At 44.1% G+C, this 21,398-nt stretch overlaps 1 long non-coding RNA gene across 1 annotated transcript in view; it reads right to left on the reverse strand.

Annotated features, from left to right (window-relative positions):
- Positions 1 to 942: 942 nt before the first annotated feature.
- Positions 943 to 21,398, reverse strand: part of LOC129702369 (uncharacterized) — a 58,318-nt gene continuing 37,862 nt past the window's right edge. The window contains exons 2-3 of the long non-coding RNA XR_008724370.1: positions 2,098 to 2,231; positions 943 to 1,662 (exon numbers count right to left, since the gene is read on the reverse strand). This is a non-coding gene — a long non-coding RNA (uncharacterized LOC129702369). The remainder of the gene's footprint in view (positions 1,663 to 2,097; positions 2,232 to 21,398) is intronic.

Consider the following 21,398-nt stretch of genomic DNA (forward strand, 5'->3'; position numbering starts at 1 on the left):
CATATCCCTGAATACTTTGTAGTATATAATTATCAGCAGTAATAGACCTCCATGCCTCCCAAAACAGGTGTAACCTTCCCCCTGTTAGTACAGAACCTACACCTTTTATGTTCTGGAAAGAACCAGACCCACCTACTTCCATGGTTACCGGTGGCACATTCACTTCTTCGGCTTCTGCTTCTTCTGCAGAGGTGGCGCTGGAGTGCGGGGTGGGCGCATTTTCCATGAGGGTCGCTCTGGGCCTTGGCCTAAATAAGACCTTCGTGGTTGCTGTGCGGCCCTCATGCTTTCGCCAGCATCCTGGTGTCGATGCCTGCTGGTGGATGCATAGGGGTGCTGCCGTCTAGGGTGTGTGGTCTTGCTCGTTCCTGATGACGCCCTCATGAGCCCGACAGCTTTAGCTTCTTCATCAAGCTCTTTTCCCCCAAATAGCAGTATTTAAACTTGTGTTGCAGCTGTTTTACACAACCCTGCAAATTTGGGGTTTAGTGCAGGTTTTATTGCGCTCTTTCTTAGGCAATTTATCTCGTACTGAGTATTGGAACTGAGAAGGAACTGCTGGTTTAAACTGAAGATGGACACAAAAAGCTGGAGAAGCTGAGTTGGTCAGACAGTATTTTTGGAGAAAAGGAATAGGTGACGTTTTGGGTCGAGACCCTTCTTCAGACCTAAATGGGAGGTCAGCCAAGAGGATAGGGATAACAAATGTCAGATTTTCCTTTCAGCATTGGAAAAGCTATGCATTCTGAAGGAGGTTCTCGACCCAAAACATCACCTATTCCTTTTCTCCAGGGATACTGTCAGATCCGCTGAGCCACTCCAGAATTTTGTGACTATCTTCCTCAGCTTCCACTGCCCACATATGCCAATTAAACATTGAAATCATTAAGTTTTTATATAGTTTTTTTGTAAAAAAAATGTTTCAAGTCAAGTCAAGTCAAGTCACTTTTATTTATATAGCACATTTAAAAAACAACTCTTGTTGGCCAAAGTGCTTTACATTGGTATAAGAATAGTATAACAAACAACAGTGGAATGCTGGAATCACAATACGAGACTCATCTTTCACATGTTTCCTTTATCATCAGTACTTTATATCTTTACGCATATCTTTCATTCATTTGTTCTATATCTCTCTATGTCACCATCTATATCTCTCATTCCCCTTTTCCCTGACTCAGACTGAGGAAGGGTGTCGACCCGAATCGTCACCTATTCCTTTTCTCCAGAGATGCTGCCTGACCCGCTGAGTTACTCCAGCTTTTTGTATCTATCTGATCAGGAGAGTTGTGGCATGTGTAGCTGCAATTAAAGAGAGCAAATCTGAATAGAGCTACAAGGATTCGTATTGAAACCACTGCTATAATTTTCAGCAATTACATGGTGAAGTCATTAATGAATTCAGTGTTGTTTGCTGATGATACTTAAACAGAGCAGAAGCTAATAACCTGGACTAAGTGAACAGGTCACTAGTTGGTTTGGACAGTAAGTAGAATAGATCCATTTGTGTTGGAATGAATAGGTAATTGTTGGGTTATATAGTCACTTATATAGGGCACCAAACGTAATTACACTATGCAATGGCACGTATGAAAGATAATGGATCTTGAGACATGATTCATGAACAGCGGGATCCGTCTGAAGACAAGCAGGATAAGGACACTGCAAATAAAGTAAATAGGGTTTTAGATCATTTGCTAGATTATAGTAAAGTCGAGATGCTTAACTGAGAATATGGTGCTCATATAATATTATCATACGAATAATAGATTTTGAAGCAAAAGTAGAAGAGAATAACATGGTTGATACAAAGATTTTAGTCATGAAGATGCAATTGCTTTGAAGAGCAAATGCTGAGATCTTCCTCGGGAATCTTTAATTTGCCTGCTGGAACATGGTCCGATATTTCTTTTTTCTAGCGATCAATATGTGCGGGCAAGGGAACAACAGATTACAGTTTTAAAAAAAGTGCAGAGAAAAAAGTGTCAATTTTTTGCAAGGTTTTGGGACAATTGAAAGAGGTTGCAAAGAAAAGGATTTGTTCAAAAGTTGCATACATCATGAAATCATCCTAAAACTCCATCCAAATGTCAGTACCTTATCTGCACTTTAAATCTCATTGTAGTAATGGGACCACCTCATGAGAACAAACAATCCATTTGTCAGAATCCTCCTGTGGAGTAAGCACTTTGAATGCTGGAAGTGCTCGTCTTAATTGCCAATGGGGTATCCTGTAAAAAATGAAGAATTAAAGTTATTAATGTAACTTTATTAGGTTTTTTTTATTAGGTGCTAAGAGTATGCAGAACTAGTCCATCAAGATGGACTAGATGTACTGAACAGAAAAATCAGGAAACCTTGCAAAATGTATTAATTCTTCATAGTTTTATTTCATTTGCTTAATTTCCATCTGCAGATCTAGTAATGGAGCCATAGCAATGAGTCAGATTCATGCTCATAAAACAGGAATCCCAGACTAAAGTGCTTCTACAAAACAGCAGGTTTTCCCATTAGAGGCTATCAGGAATTAGCCTTTGCCTGCACAATTGTTCTCTTGAGAACTCCTATTAAAGGGCCTGTCCCACTTACGTGTCCTTGGCAAGCAAATTACGCAACCTCGTGGTCGCGTTGAGGAGCACGGGCATCGTATGGCCGCGCGGGGCCGGTCCCACTGAGAAGCGCGGACGGGTATGTAGTTGTGCGCGACATCGCACGAGGCTCTGAAATTTTTGTAGCAAACAAAATCTTTGCGCGCCAATGGCCTGTCGCGGAACTGACGGCCAAAGTGGGACAGGCCCAAGATCCTGGCGCGACGCAAAGTCTCACCTCTAACAACAGCAGAAGCAGGCAAACGATCGCCAAGCTCAGCCTGGGGCTCACGGCCGTTGCGGTCCGGATCCGCCCCCACTTCTAATCCCAGAGCGTGGCCAAGAAAATTGAACATAGACACAAAATGCAGGAGTTATGCCCCTGTCCCACTTAGGAAACCTGAACGGAAAACTCTGGAGACTTTGCGCCCCACCCAAGGTTTCCGTGCGGTTCCCGGACGTTGCAGGTGGTTGCCAGAGGAAACCTTGGGTGGGGCGCAAAGTCTCCAGAGGTTTCCGTTCAGGTTTCCTAAGTGAGACAGGGGCATAACTCAGCGGGACCGGCAGCATCTCTGGAGAGAAGCAATGGGTGACATTTCGGGTCAAGACCCTTCTTTACAGACTGAAGAAGAGTCTCGACACGAAACATCACCCATTCTTTCTCTCCAGAGATGCTGCCGGACCCGCTGAGTTACTCCGGCATTTTGCGTCCATCTTCAAATGACGTCACACGCTCCAGACGGCTGTGCGGACGAATGAAGTCGAGCGGAACCTTCGCGGGACCGTCGCGGCTCAACGCGACCACGACATCGCGTAATTTGCGTGCCAAGGACACGTAAGTGGGACAAGTCCTTAATGTGTTGTGTTGTTCCGCATCCACATTGACAACATCCAGCCTTGTTGACCATTCTGCTTTTCCAAACCTCTAGCACTGAATGACCAGAAATCTCCCCAAATAAATATTGGGAAATGAAGGCTAACCCATTGCCTTTGGACCTCACAACAATAATAATAATAATAATAATAATAATAATAATAATAATAATAATAATAATAATAATAATAATAATAATAATAATAATACACTTTATTGTCATTGTAAATACATACAACAAAATTACACTGCCCGAACGTATCAGATAAATAATAACAAATAACAAAAATGGCAAGAAAACGTCAAGTCAAGTCATAATGTGCAATATTCACAGTATAGTGTTGTGGTAGTACAAAATATTAGCTATGGGGGCTGTGTGTTCAGTGCGGAGTTCAGAGTGGTGATGGCCTTGGGGTAGAAACTATTTGTTAATCTCGTGGTGTGTGATTTGATGGACCTGTAACGCTGTCCTGAGCGCAGAACTCGACTCTCTAAATAACATACCATTAATGTGCTTGAGGTAGATCCAAACTGTTCACAACCTTAGCATCCTGACCAGGTAGTCATGCTATCACCAAACCCTTCTGCTTCCATCTCAGTAATACTACTCACCTCTGACTCTGGCATGACGTGTCCACTGCTCTAAGCCAAATCTGACAATTGTTTTCTCTAACCTTATGGCTGACCTCACATTTCTGTAACGTTGATCAAGGCTCAAATCCATTACCTACAGGGCCTGTCCCACCTGGGCGTCAATTGCGCTTCACGCAGGTGGTGCGTCGTGCATCGTGATGCGTAAATGATGTAGCGTAAATGACGCGCAAATGACGCCCAAGTGGGACAGGCCCCTTAAGTCATACCGAGTCCCATCATGACTCTTAGTTCAGGCCTTCAGAGGCAGCCTCTTGTGCATCCCATATTTTTAATCATTCCCCTATTAATAGCTGTGCTTTCAGCTTCCCGTGCCTTCACCTCTGAAATATGTAAATGCAACACATTGTGGTACAACTAAAATAAAAATACTGTTAAACTTGAACTTTTTCTCATAAAGATATGAAGTCATATATTTTCCTTTATTTTTTTATATTATTATATACCAGACTATGAAATAAAGTCATGAGCTAGTGAGTATGAAATATGAAGCTTCAACTTTTCGAGTTGGAGGAAGGCCACAAATGTAAGATCATGGAGAAGTGAAAGTTGGTAGTTCCTGATTGCAACTGAGTGAGGACGCAGGGTGATGAAGAGAGGAAACTTAGATACAATAAGAAAAGTGACATAGTGAGACACAATTGCAGACATAGATTTGTGTTAAGGGAATGATTATCTGTGAGATGGCAAGATTGATTTGCACAGGTAGTATTTTGATAATACCAAGACTTCTAACATTAATGTCAAATTGTAGATTGCATTTAATTATCTTCTTTCCGAAATGTTGGCATAAAATCTTCTGGAATGGAGATGTTAATTCTGGGCTGATCTGATCTGATTTACAGCTTGAGAGTCCATTGGAAAATGATGTCCATCTGTCAGCAGCTTGTGGCTCAGGTGTGTCATAGATACAGTCTGCTCAGTTGAACACGGGTATCAGAGGGAGATGAGAGGGATGTCACAGTAGTGCACCTTCACTCATTGTGAACTGCTGGGCTTACTATTAACTCCATTGTACAAGCACTGGCATGCTAAGGAGATATTGGATGCACTCCATATCTGGCTCCTCAGCTTCCCAACCTTACAATATGACAGCATTACAATTCATTTGACTGGCTTCACCAACCCTGAGGGAAAAGAAAACAGGTACATTTTATTTAAAGTTGTAGAAACAAGGGACTTTTGCTGATGCTGATTTACACAAAAAGATATAAAGTGGTGGAGTAATTCATCAGGCCAGGCAACATTCCTGAAGAACATGGATAGGTGACATTTCTGGTCTGGACCCTTCTTCAGACCTGGGCTGAAGAAGTGACCCGGTCCAAAACCTCACCCATCCATTATATCCAATGATGCGGCCTGACCCACTGAGATATTACAATTCTTTGTGTTGTGTTGAAAGTTTCCCCGTCCCCGTCTCCGTCTGTGCTGAGGCCTAATCGCGGAGCTGACGGTCTCCAACTGGGACCGACCTCGATGGCGTTGCGGCGGCGGCGACCCAACTTCGGAGCCTTGGAGGCTTCGGCCACAGGCCCAGTGGACGACATCGTCGGGAGCTCGCAGGTCCCAGGTTGGTGACCAGTTCTCCGGAGCTCCCACAACAACAGCTTTGGCCGCTGGACTGGAGGGCGGCAGCTTCAGTAGCTTCGACCGCCCTGGTCCGCGCAGTTTGAATCGGCCCGCTCGCGGAGCTCGGATTCAGCCGCAGGACTTACTTACCATCACCCGGCGGGGGGGCCCTACATCGGAAGCCTGGATTGCTTCAGCGCAGAGGGAGAACAAGGAGGGAAGAGACAAGGACTTTAAGACTTTTGCCTTCCATCACAGTGAGGAGGTGCCTGGTGAACTCACTGTAGTGGATGTTAAATCTGTGTTTATTGTGTGTTTTGTTATTTTATTCTATGTTATGACTGTAAGGCACGTAAATTCGTTCAGGCTGAAAAGTCTGAATGACAATAAAGGAATACTATTAGTTAGTATCTTAGCTTTTTGTGTCTACCCTGGAAAACATGAGCTGTTTCCCATATCTCAGGAATCACCCGGACTGGAGACATGTGACTAGTGGTGTGCCTCGGGGTTCGGGTGCTAGACCCATCACAGTTTGTCATCTACATCAATGATTTGGATGAGATTGTACATGGCAAGTTTGCAGATGACACAAAACTGAATGGTATTGTAGATAGTGAAGATGGTTGCCAAAGAAAGCAGCAGTATCTTGATCAGTTGGGAAGGTGGCCTGAGGAATGGTTGATGCAATTTATTACAGAGAAATGTGAGGTGTTGGATTCGGGGTGTACTAACATGGGCAGAACCTTCACAGTGAATGGTAGGGCTCTGGAGAGCGTTGTAGAACAGACAGATCTAGGAGTCCAGGTACATAGTTCGTTGAAAGTGCCATCACAGTTAGATAGGGTGGTCAAAGAGGCTTTTGACACATTGGACTTCATCAGTCAGAGCATTGAGTAAAGAAGTTGGGAGGTCATGCTGCAGTTGTTTAAGACATTGGTGAGGCCACATTTAGAGTATTTAGGAAAACTGGAAAGGGTGCAAAGAAGATTTATGAAGATGTTGCTAGACCCCGAGGGCCTGAGCTATAGGGAGATGTTGAACAGACTAGGGCTCTATTCCTTGAAGCGCAAGCAAATGACGGGTGATGCTATAGAGGTGTATAAAATCATGAGAGGAATAGATCAGGTAGATGCATGAGTCTCTTGCCCAGAGTAGGGGAATCAAGAACCAGAACACACAGATTTAAGGAGAGATTTAATAGGAAGCTGAAGGGTAACGTTTTCACACAAAGGGTGGTGGGTGTATGGAACGAGGTGCCGGAGGAGGTAGTTGAGGCAGATACTATTGCAACGTTTCAAACACATTTGGACAGGCTCATGGGTAGGACAGGTTTAGTGGGAACTCGGCCCACTAGCAGCTGCACACTACCACATTTATCTGCCTCCCTCTCAGACATTATGCAAAGAGGCATCTATCTATCTATCTATCTATCTATCTATCTATCTATCTATCTATCTATCTATCTATCTATCTATCTATAACTAAAGCTCTGATCTTGTTATCTTCTAGTTTGCGCGGTCATTCTATTTGTGCAAAAACAGTACACAATAGCGCCACAATTTTTGCCCATCCTCACCGGCCCCCAACAGCCCCTCCTGAAGCTGACCCCTCCCCCAGCTGCAGGATGCTCCCCCCTCCCCCTCCTTCCCTCCCCTCCGCCCCCCGACAGCCCCCGCCTGAAGTTGTGCCCCTCCCCCAGCTGCAGGACTCAACAAGAGACACAATAAGAAAGAATGTACTGAATAAATCTCAACTTTAACATTTATATTGTTATATTTTAAGACATTCACATTTTAAGCTTTAATAAATCCCTTTTCCACGCCGCGCCCGTCAGCTGTACTTGCGCAGTAATACCTGCATGTTCTACATCACAATGGAAACCCAATAGGCGGAATGTCTGCGCCGTCGTAGAGCCGCTAAGCGTGGATGGGGGGGGGGGGGGGGGGGTGGGGGGGGGGGGGGGGAGGGGGGGGATGGATGGCGAAAGTGTGTGGGGGGAAGGACATGGGGCAGAGTGGGGGGGGAATGAGGGGCGAGGGGAGATCAGGGGCGTCACAACGGGGAACTCGTCAGCCGCGCCTGCGCAGTTAGGGGGCTATGTGTGAGTATTGCATTGGAGGAACGGGTGAGTGGTGGAATATTGCGTTGGGGAATGGGTTGCGTTGGGGGACCAGGCCTCCCGTGTGACTGGGACCCGATGGGTCCCACTTAGTCCAGTTAAGTACTAAAATTGTTAGAAGCAGTCAGTTTTGGAGATGGGAAACAGTTTCCAAAAACATGGTTTTGAAGTGTGCGTACATTAATAATCAGGCAGCTGGATGAGATCATCTGATGCAAAGTAGTCGCAGCGTTCAAGCACTGGAAGGAGCGTGAAAGAAAAACAATCAGTGTTAGGCACAGGAAGCTACTTTTCTCAAAGGCCTATGAGGTCTCTAAATGTGCTGTTTAAAGCTAAACTGGTTATTGCTGTGGTCCAGGCTGCCTGGAGAATGTTAATGGCTGGCAGCCACAGCGCTCTCGTAATGTACATTGAGGGGGAAAAACTTGCTTTTGGAATGAGAAAGATGGGCAGACAAACAGATGGACAGACCAACAACCAGAGAAATGTGTTCTTGAATCTCCACAGTTGTTCACACCCATTTAACATTCAGGTCATTAAGAATCAATTTTACATCTTTATGGAGCCCAATCGACCCCTAAATCTAATTCATCAAACTGTGAGAGAATTTGACCACAACTTTCCCCTCACACAGCAGTAAAAATATTTGAAGATTCAATTGACTGTAGAGCAAATTGTACATGTTGCCAACTCCCATGTGCCAACTGACAATCAAATGAAATGTATGATCTCGTTGTCTACAAATGAATGATTTTTGAATTATGTCAGTGGACTTTGTGGGAACACTCAACACTAAAGGCAGTGTTTAGTTTAGTTTAGACATACAGTGTGGAAACAGGCCCTTCGGCCCACCGCGCCCGCACCGACCAGGGATCCGCGCAAATTAATACTATCCCACACTTGGGACAATTTACACGTACACCAATTAACCTACAAACCTGTACGTCTTTGGAGTGTGGGAGGAAACCGAATATCTTGGAGAAAAACCACGCGGTCATGGGAAGAACACACAAACTCCATACAGACAGCACCTGTAATTGGGATCTAATCGTGGTCTTTGGCGCTGCAAGCAGTGTAAGGCAGCAACTCTACCACTGCCCCATGGTTCCGCCCTATTTCTGACGTTGTGGTCAGAAATCGTGCATTATTTGATCCAGGACTAGAGGTGGGAGTTTTGGTGGACAGTATATATACGTACAGTTTCTTTAAACATATGAGAAAAGTGGGAGAGGATGTGTCATAGGGGAGAGCACATGAATGAGGAGAGACCAAGATAGACACAAAAAGCTGGAGTAACTCAGTGTGTCAGACAGCATCTCTAGAGAAAAGGAATGGGTGATGCTTTGGGTTGAGAACCTTCTTCAGTCTGAAGAAGGGTCTCGAACCAAAACATCACCTATTTCTTTTCTCCAGAGATGCTGTCTGACCCGCTAATTTACTCCAGTTGTTTGTGCCTACCTTCAGTTTAAACCAGCATCTGCAGTTTCTCCCTACAAATGAGGAGAGGCTGATAGATGGGGGAGTGGAGCAGTTGGGAAAGAAAGTGCTAAGTGACTGAGACTGAGAGATCAAGAGGAAAACAGAAGAAAAGCAACGAAAGGAAAGAATGGCGAGGGGGATATTCAATAAAGTGAAGAGAGCAGTGATAGGAAGGTGGCTGAGAGGATGTAGAAATGGGATTGAGAAGGGAATACCACCAGGCTCTAACCTGCTCTTGAGACTAAAATATGTATCTGGCTGCCCAGTGAGGTGCCTGGACAGCAGTGACCTTAGAATGGTGAAAGTAGGAACCTGGTGATGTTGATGCTGCTGAATGTCATACATTGGTGGTTAGACATTCTCTTGTGTTCACTATCTGGTACTTCTAGGGTCAGACTGTTAATTGTAAGTGGACAGTCCATGCCAGAATGTTGCCATGGTCTTGCCCATAGAACCACAGAACTGCTTCATTTACTGAGGGATGCAAATGGAATTAAACACAGTGCATTCAACAGCAAAACTCCCCATTTCTAATCTTATTGTGGGAAGAAGGTCATTGATGAAGTGCTGAGGATGGATGGGCGTGGGACAATGCCATGAAGAACGTCTGCAATGATGTTCCAGCGGTGGGATGATTGACCAATGGCCAGAAAGATTTTCCTTTACTTGAGTTTCATTCCAACAATTGTTTACTCCTTGACGTCAGTATTCCCAGTGACTAAAGGAACTGTCCCACTTGGGCGACCTAATCCGCGAGTCCAGAAGAGTGTCTTCGACCTTCAAGCTCAAGGGAACTCGCCTGAAAACCTCGAGCTGGACACACGCACACAACACACACATGGAGAAAGCGGAAAGCGGGGGGAGTGCTGTCTGCGCGATGATGAGGAAGAGTAAATGGCTGCCACAGAGTACCGTAAGTCCTTTAGAGAGACGTAGCTGGGGGGGGGGGGGAAGGGGGAGAGAAGGAAGCGAAGGGAAACAGAAGGGAGACAGAAGGGAAGAGAAAGGGGAGAGAAGGGGAAGAGAAAGGGAGAGAAGGGGGGAGAGAAGGGGGGGGGAGAAGGAGTGGAGACACTTTTAAGAAGTTTAATAAAGTTTAGCGGGCATTTTACCTACCGGTAGCTCTTCCTAGGTCGTGAAACTCCAATTATCCAATCAAAATGTCCGGTCACCGGAAGAGATGCCTACTGCTGCCCTCGAGTGCCTGTAAGTAAATAGCGACCCCACTCAGCTGCACTACGTTAAAAAAACCATCGCCCAAGTGGGACAGGCCCTTTAGTTCTTCCAGAGGTGCCTGATGTCATGTTTGGGGTCAAAGTGGAACCTTGATGTCAAGGACAGTAACTTTAGCTCTATCGTCTGTATTTGATCCAGGTTGAGATGATGGTTTCGAGCCCAGTGGTTTTTGGCCAAAATCAATATCTGGCGCAGCTGTAGATTGCTGACCGCTTTACAGTGGCCAGAGACCCGGTTCTATCCTGGCTATGGGTGCTGTCTGTACGGAGTTTGCTCCATTGTTCCCCGTCACTTGCATGGGTTTTCTCCGGGTGCTTCCGGTTTCTTCCCACGCTCCAATGGCGTAAGTTTTGGTTAATTGGCTTCGGTAAAAATTGTTAAAATTGTCCCTAGTGTGTAGGATAATGCTGATGTATGCAGATCACGGCGGGCAGCATGGACTCAGTGGGGTGAAAGGGCCTGTTTTTCCGCTGTATAAAGTTTTAAAAAAAGGGCTTTTGTAGAGCAGATTATTACTGATGGGGCACTGGCGCTAACGATGATCCACAGCGATTCATGGATTTCCAATATTGAACCATCTAATCAGTTTCTGATTTTATATACCACATGTGCCATACAACTCAATGTGGATGGAAGGAACTGCAGATGCTGATTTATGCTGAAGGTAGACATGAAATGCTGGAATAACTCTGTGGGTCAGGCAGTAGTCTCTTCTGGAGAAATGGAATAAATGATGTTTCGAGTTGGAACCCTTCTTCAGACACAATGTGAAGACAGTTTTTTTAACAACCCCCCATTGTTTATGTTTATTCCAGATAAAAGTAATTTTACATTCCTGATAATCCCTTTATAATAAATAGGCGATCATAGATAAGGTAGCTGGGGTTCCTGTCTTTGAGTTTTTCCCCAATGACTTGGCCTTGTTTCCTTACCTTCATGCAATCCACGTGGCTTATTTGTTTTTATTTAAATGAGGCTGTCCATTCTCAAACTCAGCTGGAGTCCAGTTTCTTTCAGCAATGTGTTCAAAGTGACAGTGAGTGAGACTTTGTCGAATGCAGCAACATAATTAGCTTGCTGGACTCCTAGCCCAGATTTCTTGAAAGGACAAACTTTCTGGCTGAAGATAGACACCAAATGCTGCAGTAACTCAGCGGGACAGGCAGCATCTCTGGAGAGAAGGAATGGGTGACGTTTCGTGTCAACTGCCCTTCTCGAGACAGGGGAAAGAGAAACGAGATGTAGAGAGATATAGAACATATGAAATAAAGATATGTAAAAAAGTAAAAGCTTATAAAATAAACCTTGCATATCTTTCATTCATTTGTTCTGTATCTCTACATCATCATCTTTATCTCTCCATTTCCCTTTCCCGTGACTTTTCAGTCTGAAGAAAGGGTCTCAACCAGAAATGTCCGATTCAGATTCAATTCAATTTTAATTTGTCAGTGTCAGTGTACAGTACAGAGACAACGAAATGCATTGACAACGAAATGCATTGCAATCACCCATCCTCCTTCTGTGCCTTGGCTGATTTTTGTTGCCTGTTCCCCCCCCCACTGAAAAATTTACTCCGGCTTTTTGTGTCTAACTTCGGGATGGATAAAACCAGCATCTGCAGTTCCTTCCGACACAAAAAGAATTAGCTTCCTTGCTGGTTCCCAAGCCCAGATTTTTTGAAAGGACAGACTTTCTGGCCCGAAGTACTGGAGGTGGTCTTGTTTTTGTGTTTTGTGGATCACTGGCAGTGCTGCATCAAGTGGTCATTTACTATTTTAACCAAACATTGATGGTTGTAATAATTCATTTTCTTTTCTCTCAGCAATAAAACACATGGCTGTTCAGGATGAGGAAAATCCAAGGCTTGAAGTTTAGATTTCCAAACTATTTTATGGTTAAATTACTACTTCTTTCGGCAAAAAAACAATATTACTGTTATAAATATTTCTTAATTGTTAGTGACGATTGCCAAAGGCAGCTTTTCTCTACAAAAGTATCGAGTCATTTGAACAAAATCTGATCTCCATTCTCTCTACAAAGTGTAACCAACACAGATGAAGGCCAATGATATTTTTATGTCTTTGTTCAGACAGAACAAACAATGTACATAATAGAACAAAGAGGATGATTTCACTGAGAACATACTTGAGATGTTAGTTCTACAATGTACGTACATGTTTGCTTTGACAATATTTTCCTATTTCACTTCTCACACACTGAGGATATGGAATTATATGGCAAAATAATAAGCAAAACGTTTGATCTCTCCATTCACTTCTCAATATTTGAATAAAAACTCTCCCAAGTTCTCAGTCAGATGTGTTTTTTGCCCCATTAGGTCAAGTCAACTTTCCTTGCAGTCCCGCAGTTAAATTATGTGATGCAGTACTTTTTTAACACCGTGCACATAATCTACATACATCAAAAAGTAGATTGTTGTACAAAACTATTTTAATGACTGAAACGAGTGCTTTAATAAATGTTTATCTATGATGGAATAAAGTGCATTTGGCAATAAATTCATAGTCAAATGCTTTAATTAAAACGGCTTACAGCTACCAAAAGGACCTTTATTTTTTGAAAATTCTATGGAAAGATAATGTTATTGCGATAAGAGTCTTAAACTCACTAGCGCCTAACGCCCTATCTGGAGCAACAGCGGTGAGCTGGTATTTTGTTCCTGCAAGCTAAAAGGCGGCATGTTACATTGTTTAATGGATTATTGTTGCATCCACGTATCAATAGAAGCAATCGCTTGTCAATTTCCACGACCACACACAGATTAAGTAACAACTCTGTTCTTAAGAGACAATGGTTATTGTGGGGAGGTTACATGGAACCAGTTGTTTTTTTCCCAGTGTTTTTCTTTCCAAAGCTTTTAAATGGTTTCTCTTGTGCTCCCTTAGAATCGCATTTACAACCAATTTGACCCACATAATACAAATAACATTCCCTAAATCATCAATCACATTATATCCAAATTGTGATTCAAATTGTGTAAAAAAAAAACGCATTGTAGGTGAACTACCTGTATTTTCTTTCCTCAAAGAGGAGAAAATACTTAAAGAAAAACAATAAAACAAGAAACTGCCTCACAGCCCCAGGGGACTCCATAAGATCACAAGATCATAAGTGATAGGAGCAGCATTAGGCCATTCACCCCCTTCGTCTATTGTGTCATTCAATCATGGCTCATGTATCTCTCCCTCCTAACACCAATCGCCTGCCATCATCCCCAAACCTCTGGCACCTGTGCTAACCAATAATCTATCTATCTCTGCCCTTAAATATATCCACTGACTTGGCCTTCACAGTCTTCTGTGGCAAATTATTCCATAGATTCACCACCCTCTGAGTAAAGTAATACCTCCTTATCTCTTCAAAGAAATGTCCTTTAATTCTGTGGCTTTGACCTCTCATCCTCGACTCTCCCACAAGTGAAACATCCTCTTCACATCCACTCTATCCAAGCCATTCGTTATTCTATACATGTCTATGAGGTTCCCCTCATTCTTCTAAACTCCAGTGAGTACAGGCCCAGTGCCGTCAAATGCTCATCACATGTTAACCTACTCATTCCTGGGATCATTCTTGTAAACCTCCTCTGGACCCTCTCCAGCATCCAGCACATCCTTCCCTCAGATATGGTGCTCAAAATTGCTCACAATATTCCAAATGCTTCGTTGCCTGACCAGCATCTTATAGAGCCTTCACAACATCTCTGTTTTTTGTATACAAGCCCCTCTTGAAATACAAATGCTAGCGTTTGCATTTGCTATCTTACTACCGTTTCATCTTGCAGATTATCTTTTCAGGAATCCTGCACCAGCATTTTTCAAGTCCCATTGTACCTCCGATTCTGGATTATCTCCCATTTAGAAAATAATCTAACGCCTTTATTCACTACTAACCAAAACCTTTTGTATAGACATACCTCCCCTTCTCAAAACCATGCTAACCAGCCTATTTTATCGTGAACTTCAAAGTACCCCTTAACCTCATCCTTTATAATGAACTCAAATCTTACCAACCATCAAAGTCAGACTAACCGGCCTATAGTTCCCACTATTCTGCTTTGCTCCCTTCTTGTGTAACGGGGTAAAATTGGCAATTTCCCAATCATCTGGAACCACTTCTGCCTCTAGTGTTTCTTGAAATATCACTATCAATGCCTCCACAATCTCTAAAGCCACCTCTTTCACAACCCTAAGGTGCAATCCATCTTTTCCAGGTGACTTCACCACCTTCAGTCCCTTTCAGCTTTCCAAACACCTTCTCCTTAGTAATAGCCACTCCACTAACTTCAACCCGCTGACTCATTCGAATTTCAGGCATGTTGCCTGCTGGTGTCTTCCACTGTGAAGACCGATGCAAAAACAGTATTCAATCCTCAATTGCCATTTCTTTATTCACTTCTCCTGCATCATTGCTCCAGCAGTCAATATCCACTCTTTCCTCTTATTACTCTTTCTTTAACTGAAGAAACTCTATCTGCTATCCTCTTTAATATTTTGACTAGTTTACCTTTGCATTCATCTTTTCTCCCTGTATTGCCTTCCTTAGTTACCTTTTGTTGTTCCTTAAAAGCTTCCCATCCTCCTGTTTCCCACTAATATTTGCGATGCCTTCTCTTTTAGTTTTATACTGCCCTTGACTTTTCTTGTTAGCAATGGTTGCCTTATTCCCCCCTAGAATCTTTCTTCCTCCTTTTGGAACGAAAAGATCCTGCATCTTCCGAAATTATTTCCAGAAATTCCCTGCCATTGCTGTTCCAGCGTCATCCCTGCTAGGTCCCTTTCCAGTCAACTTGGCCAGTTCCACCCTCATCGTCCCAGTAGTTCCTCTATCCGATTGCCTAGGGGGGGGGTGGTGGGGGATGTTTGACACATTTCAATTTCACCTCTCTGCCCCTCGCAAATTGCAGATTTAAAACTTATCATATCCCTTTGTGGTTACTTCTCCCTAGTGGTTCCTTTACCTTGAGTGTTCCCCTATCAAATCCGGTTCATTACATACCCACATATCCAGAAGTGCCTTTCCCTGGTTAGCTCCACTACAAGCTTGCTCTAAGAATCCACCTTGGTGGCACCCTTCAAATTCCTTTTCTTGGGCTCCTGTACCAACCTGATTTTCCCCAGTTTACCTGCATATTGAAATATCCCATGACCACTGTAGCATTGCCTCCACATAGACTCCACGTGGAATTCCACAATTTCAGATAACCGCCTCTCCAATATCAGTTTTTATATCACTGAACTGGACAGCACTGAAGAAAAGGCATCAAACTGTAATGTTAACTCAGATTTTATCTCTCACACGAATGCTTCTGCTGGATCTGTTGGGTGCTTTCAGCATTCTTTTTCATCTCCAATTTCCAACAGTTACACTGGTTGTATCTTAAGGGCCTGTCCACCTCTTTCACGACCTAATTCACGACCTTTTTTTACTCGTGGACATTTTTCATCAGGCAAGAAAAATCCCCCCGCGACCTACTTGATGCCACGAGTACCTACGACTAGCATCACGGCCTGCCTATGACCTCCTACGATCTATGACCTCGTGACGACCATGTTGCGAGTAAGAGTCAAGGGGCAAACTCAGCAGAGGTTGTGAAAGTGCGACTGGCCTTTAAAGGTGCCAGGTTGATCTCTTTCCTGCCTTTAATCTCTCGCCCGTAAATCTCCTCATGATAGATCAGCTGCACGTAACATGCCTTTACCATCCACAGCTGGCATGAATAGAACATAGAGTGGTACACCATAGGAACAGGCCTTCAGCCCCACAATGTCCACGCCTGAACATGATGCCAGCCAATCTTCTCTGCCAAAGATAGACTCAAAAAAAGCTGGAGTAACTATAACGGGTCAGACAGCATCTCCTGGCGAAAAGTAAAATTCCTCCTAATCTTCTCTGCCTGTATATGGTCCCTATGCTTACCATTCCCTGCATATCCATGTGCCTCCCTAAAGGTCTCTTAAATGCCAGGATCATATCCACCTCCATCACCACATCTAGCAGCCCACATTTCAAGCACCCCCACCCCAACTGTCTGTCGGTATAAGAAAACATTTCCTGCATATCTCCTCAAAAAACTTTGCTCTTCTCACCTTAAACCTTTGCCTCCAGTCTTTGAACTTTTGTACCTGCGGACAAAAATTATGACTCTTTACCTTATTAATGCTCTCAAAATGATCTAAAATTTAAAGGGCACAGAGTGCATTGAAAGGGTAGACATCAGAATCTTCTGACGGGTCCCTCCTGAAGTACTAATGTTCCAGAGAAAACAATCCTAGCAGCCTTGTCCAGCCTGTCCCGTATATATCTAATACCCTCTAGTTCAGTCAGCAGCATTCTGGAAACCACCTCGGTGCTCTCCATCCTTCCTGTAATGGGGCAAACAGAACTGTCACACAATACTCTCAAAATTTGGTCTCACCAAACTCCTATAAAGCAGCAACGTGACTTCCTGATTCATACTCAATGCCCCTTACTGATGAAGGCTAGCACACCATGTGCCTTCTTAAACACTATCTACTTGAGGTGGCCTTTCATGATCCTGTGGACTTGGACTCCAAGATTCCTCTGCAGATTAATGTTGTTAAGGCTCTTGCCATTAACTGGGACAGGATGGATTTATGGGCATGTGCCATTTAATAAGGATTGAATGGCACATGTTGCCTGTGTCATAGGATTTCTTTTTCGGACTTCATCCTGCCACAGACATTTATTTTATTCTCTCCACCCTGTCTCAATAATCTAGGTGGCCTGCCTTTGATTTATCATTTTCCCTAACTGCAACAACTCTCCATGTTCTGCTGTCTAATTAATTAAAGACTTGTATTTATGTAACAGCTTTCATGCTAAAATGTTGTCTGACCATTGAAGTAATTTTGAGGCTCGTACTCACTGTTGTTGCCTTCATATGGTCACCAAAACTGAGCGATTATCTGCTGAAAATGTGCGCAATGTTCAAAGCCACTCAAGACTCATTAAATCACTGATTCAACTCTTGAATCAATTCCCTCTGGAAGGCGACTCTCCGGACTGTCAAAGCTGCCACAACCAGACATAAAAACAGCTTTTTTCCCTACGAGTAGCAGCTCTACTCAATAACCAAAAACCTGTTGCCAACTTTCCTGTTTTGCTCCAGTATTTTTATTTTCATTCACATGTTTAATCGATATGTTTTTATTATAATGTTAATGTTTTATGTGTCATTCATAAACTGTCACTGTATGTCATGTTGTCACTTGTGGGCGGAGCACCAAGGCAAATTCCTTGTATGTGAATACTTGGTCATCAAACTTATTCATTCATTCATTCATCATTCAATCATTCATTAGCTGATGAGCAATTCTGCTCGCACACAGCAAGATCCAAACACATTCAGTTTTGGGCCAATAAAGTAGGTTTTTGTGCCATAATATTTCCAGGCAACAACTATCTCCAACAATAGAGGGTCAGTTCAGCTATCGGATATATTCAGCAGTGTTATCTTTGCCATGTCCTTGCCACTAACAATCAAAGGTCACAACTGACTAAAATCTCTCTGAAGAAGGGTCTCAATGTCAACTATTCCTTTTCTCCAGAGATGCTGTCTGACACGCAGAGTTACTCCCGCTTAGTTTTGTCTATCTTTAGAATCTCAACTGGACCAGCCACAACAAATGGTCCTGAATTGCTCATTAATCCTCCAAAAGTATATCTACACTCCAAGAAAATGATATACATTTTTAAATTGTGTTCGGTGCACACCACCGCCTTCACCGGAACGAACCGGACCAAACAAACACAAAAACATCAAACGCAGACTTATCCCCTGGGCGGAGGATTCTAAAACGACATTGCTCCCGACCCCCCACTGGGTCCCCCTTTATTCTCCCCATCGTCCTTCACGGCAGTCCCCCCACGCCCCGGGTCCCCCATTGTCTTCCCCATTCCTCTTCCTCTCCCCCACGCTCCACCGCCCACCGAGGTTCCTGCTGTCCCGCCGCGATGCTTTGTTGCCGCCAAGGCCCCACCCCCACCGCTGATGATTCCGTTGCCGTCGAGGCTCAAGCTGCCGCCAAGGCTCCCATCGCCAGAGGCCCCTTCGGCCCAGACAGGCCTCGCCGCCCGGCTTCCCCACAGTTCCCTGGAATGGGGTGGGTTTGGTGGGTGGATCGTGCTCGCGTGGCTCCCCGGGTCACTCCCGCCGCACGCGCGGCTCCCTAGAACATTCACAGATGCGATATGCAAGATTTTTAATGGTATAATTTAAAAAGTATTTGTACCTATATCCCCCTATTTCATCAGACCTATTCCTGATAACATGTATAATATAAAGAATATAAAGAATCTCCATGATTTCAGATACAATAATCCCTCTAAAATTGAGATATTAACCTTCAGATTATAGTTTAAATTCTGCTCACTGTAACATATCATGTGGATTGTTGATTAATATGTGGAGAACCATATTGTGCACCAGGCCTTTTTGAGTAGAGATGCCAGGCACACAAAGAGCATGATAATATTGTCCTGGAATGAAAGGAGGAATGCTCATGAAATTGCTACAAAACCAAATGTCCCATGGATACAGTTTTACTTGTTGGATCCTTTAGACACTAGCATTACTATTTTGGCCTGGCCCCAAATTAATAGCATCAAACACAAAGATCACCACAGACAGTTGACTCAGCAGTATTTTAAAGGGGTTTCCAGATATGACAGCATTGTTGCAAATTAGGTGTGGATATATATGACAGATTCAGTAACCATCTCTACCTTGGCTTCAGGTAGCCCCGACATTCCCTCTCTCTCTCTATCCCGCCCCACCTAAGTCACACTTGTTTCTCATTTTCACCCTACAAACAACTTATAATGGCCTGTTACCTTTATCATTGTTACTTTTTTGCTTATCTTTCATTCATTGTTTCTTTATATCTCTCTCCTTATCCCAAACCATCAGGGGCGTCTACCGGAATCTCTCCTTTCCCTTATCCCAAACCAGCTTTTTGTGTCAGATCTTGGATTCCCTCCATTTGGCTTTCACATTAAATTCCAATCTTTTTTTTATGATAAGAAACTCTTTTAAGCTTACTATTCCGTTGGGTCCCTTCACATGGGAGGGCTAGTCCCCCAACGCAATATTCCACTCTCCACCAATTCCAATATTGCTGTCCGGGGGGGGGGGGGGGGGGGGGGGGGGGGGGCTTTCTGGAGCGCTAGTAGGGGGTGTTGTGGGCTGAAGGGACTGGTTTCCAGAGGGCTAGTATGGACATTGTGGGGCAAATGGATTATTGAGCTGGCAGCTCAGTCAATCAGGGCTGGTGGGCTGGCAGCTCAGTCACTCAGGGCTGGTGGGCTGGGAGCTCAGTCACTCAGGGCTGATGGGCTAGCAGCTCAGTTACTCAGGGCTGGTGGGCTGGCAGATCAGTCACTCAGGGCTGGTAGGCTGGCAGCTCAGAAACCAGCGAGAGGACCTATCAGCTGATCTCAAGTTTTTTAAACATTAATAACTATTTTATTTTTCATCGATTGGAAAAATCCTTGGGGCTGCCTCAGCGGAGGAGGACTGTGAGTAAGATGGCCAAAAGTCATAGCAATATATGGTAGCGTTTTCAGACTCCTTTACCTTCTTCCCGTTAGCAACGGAGAGATGGGTGTGTGGCCAGGATGGTGTGGGTGTTTGATGATGTTGGCAGCCTTTTTGAGGCAGCGACTGCGATAGATCCCTTGATGATGGGGAGGTCAGACCCAGTGATGGACTGGGCAGTGGTCACAACTTTCTGCATTATTTTCCGCTCCTGGACGTTCAAGTTGCCGAACCAGGCCACGATGCAGCCAGTCAGTATGCTCTCCACTGTGCACCTGTAGAGGTTCGAGAGAGTCCTCTTTGACAAACTGACTCTCCGTAATCTTCTCAGGAAGTAGAGGCGCTGATGTGCCAAATTTATAATTGCATCAGTGTGCTGGGACCAGGAAAGATCTTCGGAAATATACGCTTTTGACGTTTTGACGTTTTTGACCCTTTCCACCATTGATATAAACGGGATTGTGTGTCCCTATCCTACCCCTTCCAAAGTCCACAATCAGTTCCTTGGTTTTACTGGTGTTGAGAGCCAGGTTGTTGTGCTGGCACCATTTCAGTCGATCTCACTTCTATACTCTGATTGATTACCTTCTGTGATTCATCCCACAACAGTGGCGTCGTCGGCAAACTTGATGATGGAGTTCACACTATGTCTGGCTGCACAGTCATGAGTATAGAGCAGGGATGTGCGGTCGGGGGAGGCAGAGTCTCACCTGTCATACTCCCATTTCTCTGTAAAGCACTTTGGTTCAAATACTGGTTTTGTTGAAAAGTGCTATATAAATAAATATTATTATTATATTATTATTATTAAAATGGCTTTTAAGAAAAGTAAAGAGAAATAATAATAAAATAAAATAAATATAATGATTTTTCAACTGATCTGTTAGAAATGTAATTTCTATATGAATCTAATCATTTTTTATAGTCAAAATTGCCAAATTTGCACAGCTCCACTGCAAATACAGGGAGAGACGAGAGGTGAGGCAGCGACGAGCTGAGCCTACCCTCTGATTGCTCAACCCCTCAAGTTGATTTGTTGATTTGTAGCGGCTCATTCGGAGGCTCTGGGCCGCTGAGAGCTCCCAATTGGGCCCCGCGGCTAAGGGAGCCCCGCGCTGGGGTAATGTACTGTCGGCTTGGGTAGATCTACCCCGGGTAGATGGGGGATAGAGGGGTGGAGAGAGAGTGGAGTGGTGGAGGGGGAAGCAATGGGTAGACGGGGAGGGGTGTGTGAGGGGGAATGGAGAAGGGGGAGAAGGGGGGGCGGGTCATTCCCTCACGGTCCCGGGGCAACGCTCCCGCCCC

Source organism: Leucoraja erinacea, chromosome 12 (assembly GCF_028641065.1).
Source record: "Leucoraja erinacea ecotype New England chromosome 12, Leri_hhj_1, whole genome shotgun sequence".
In the NCBI taxonomy this organism is placed as follows: Eukaryota; Metazoa; Chordata; class Chondrichthyes; order Rajiformes; family Rajidae; genus Leucoraja; species Leucoraja erinaceus.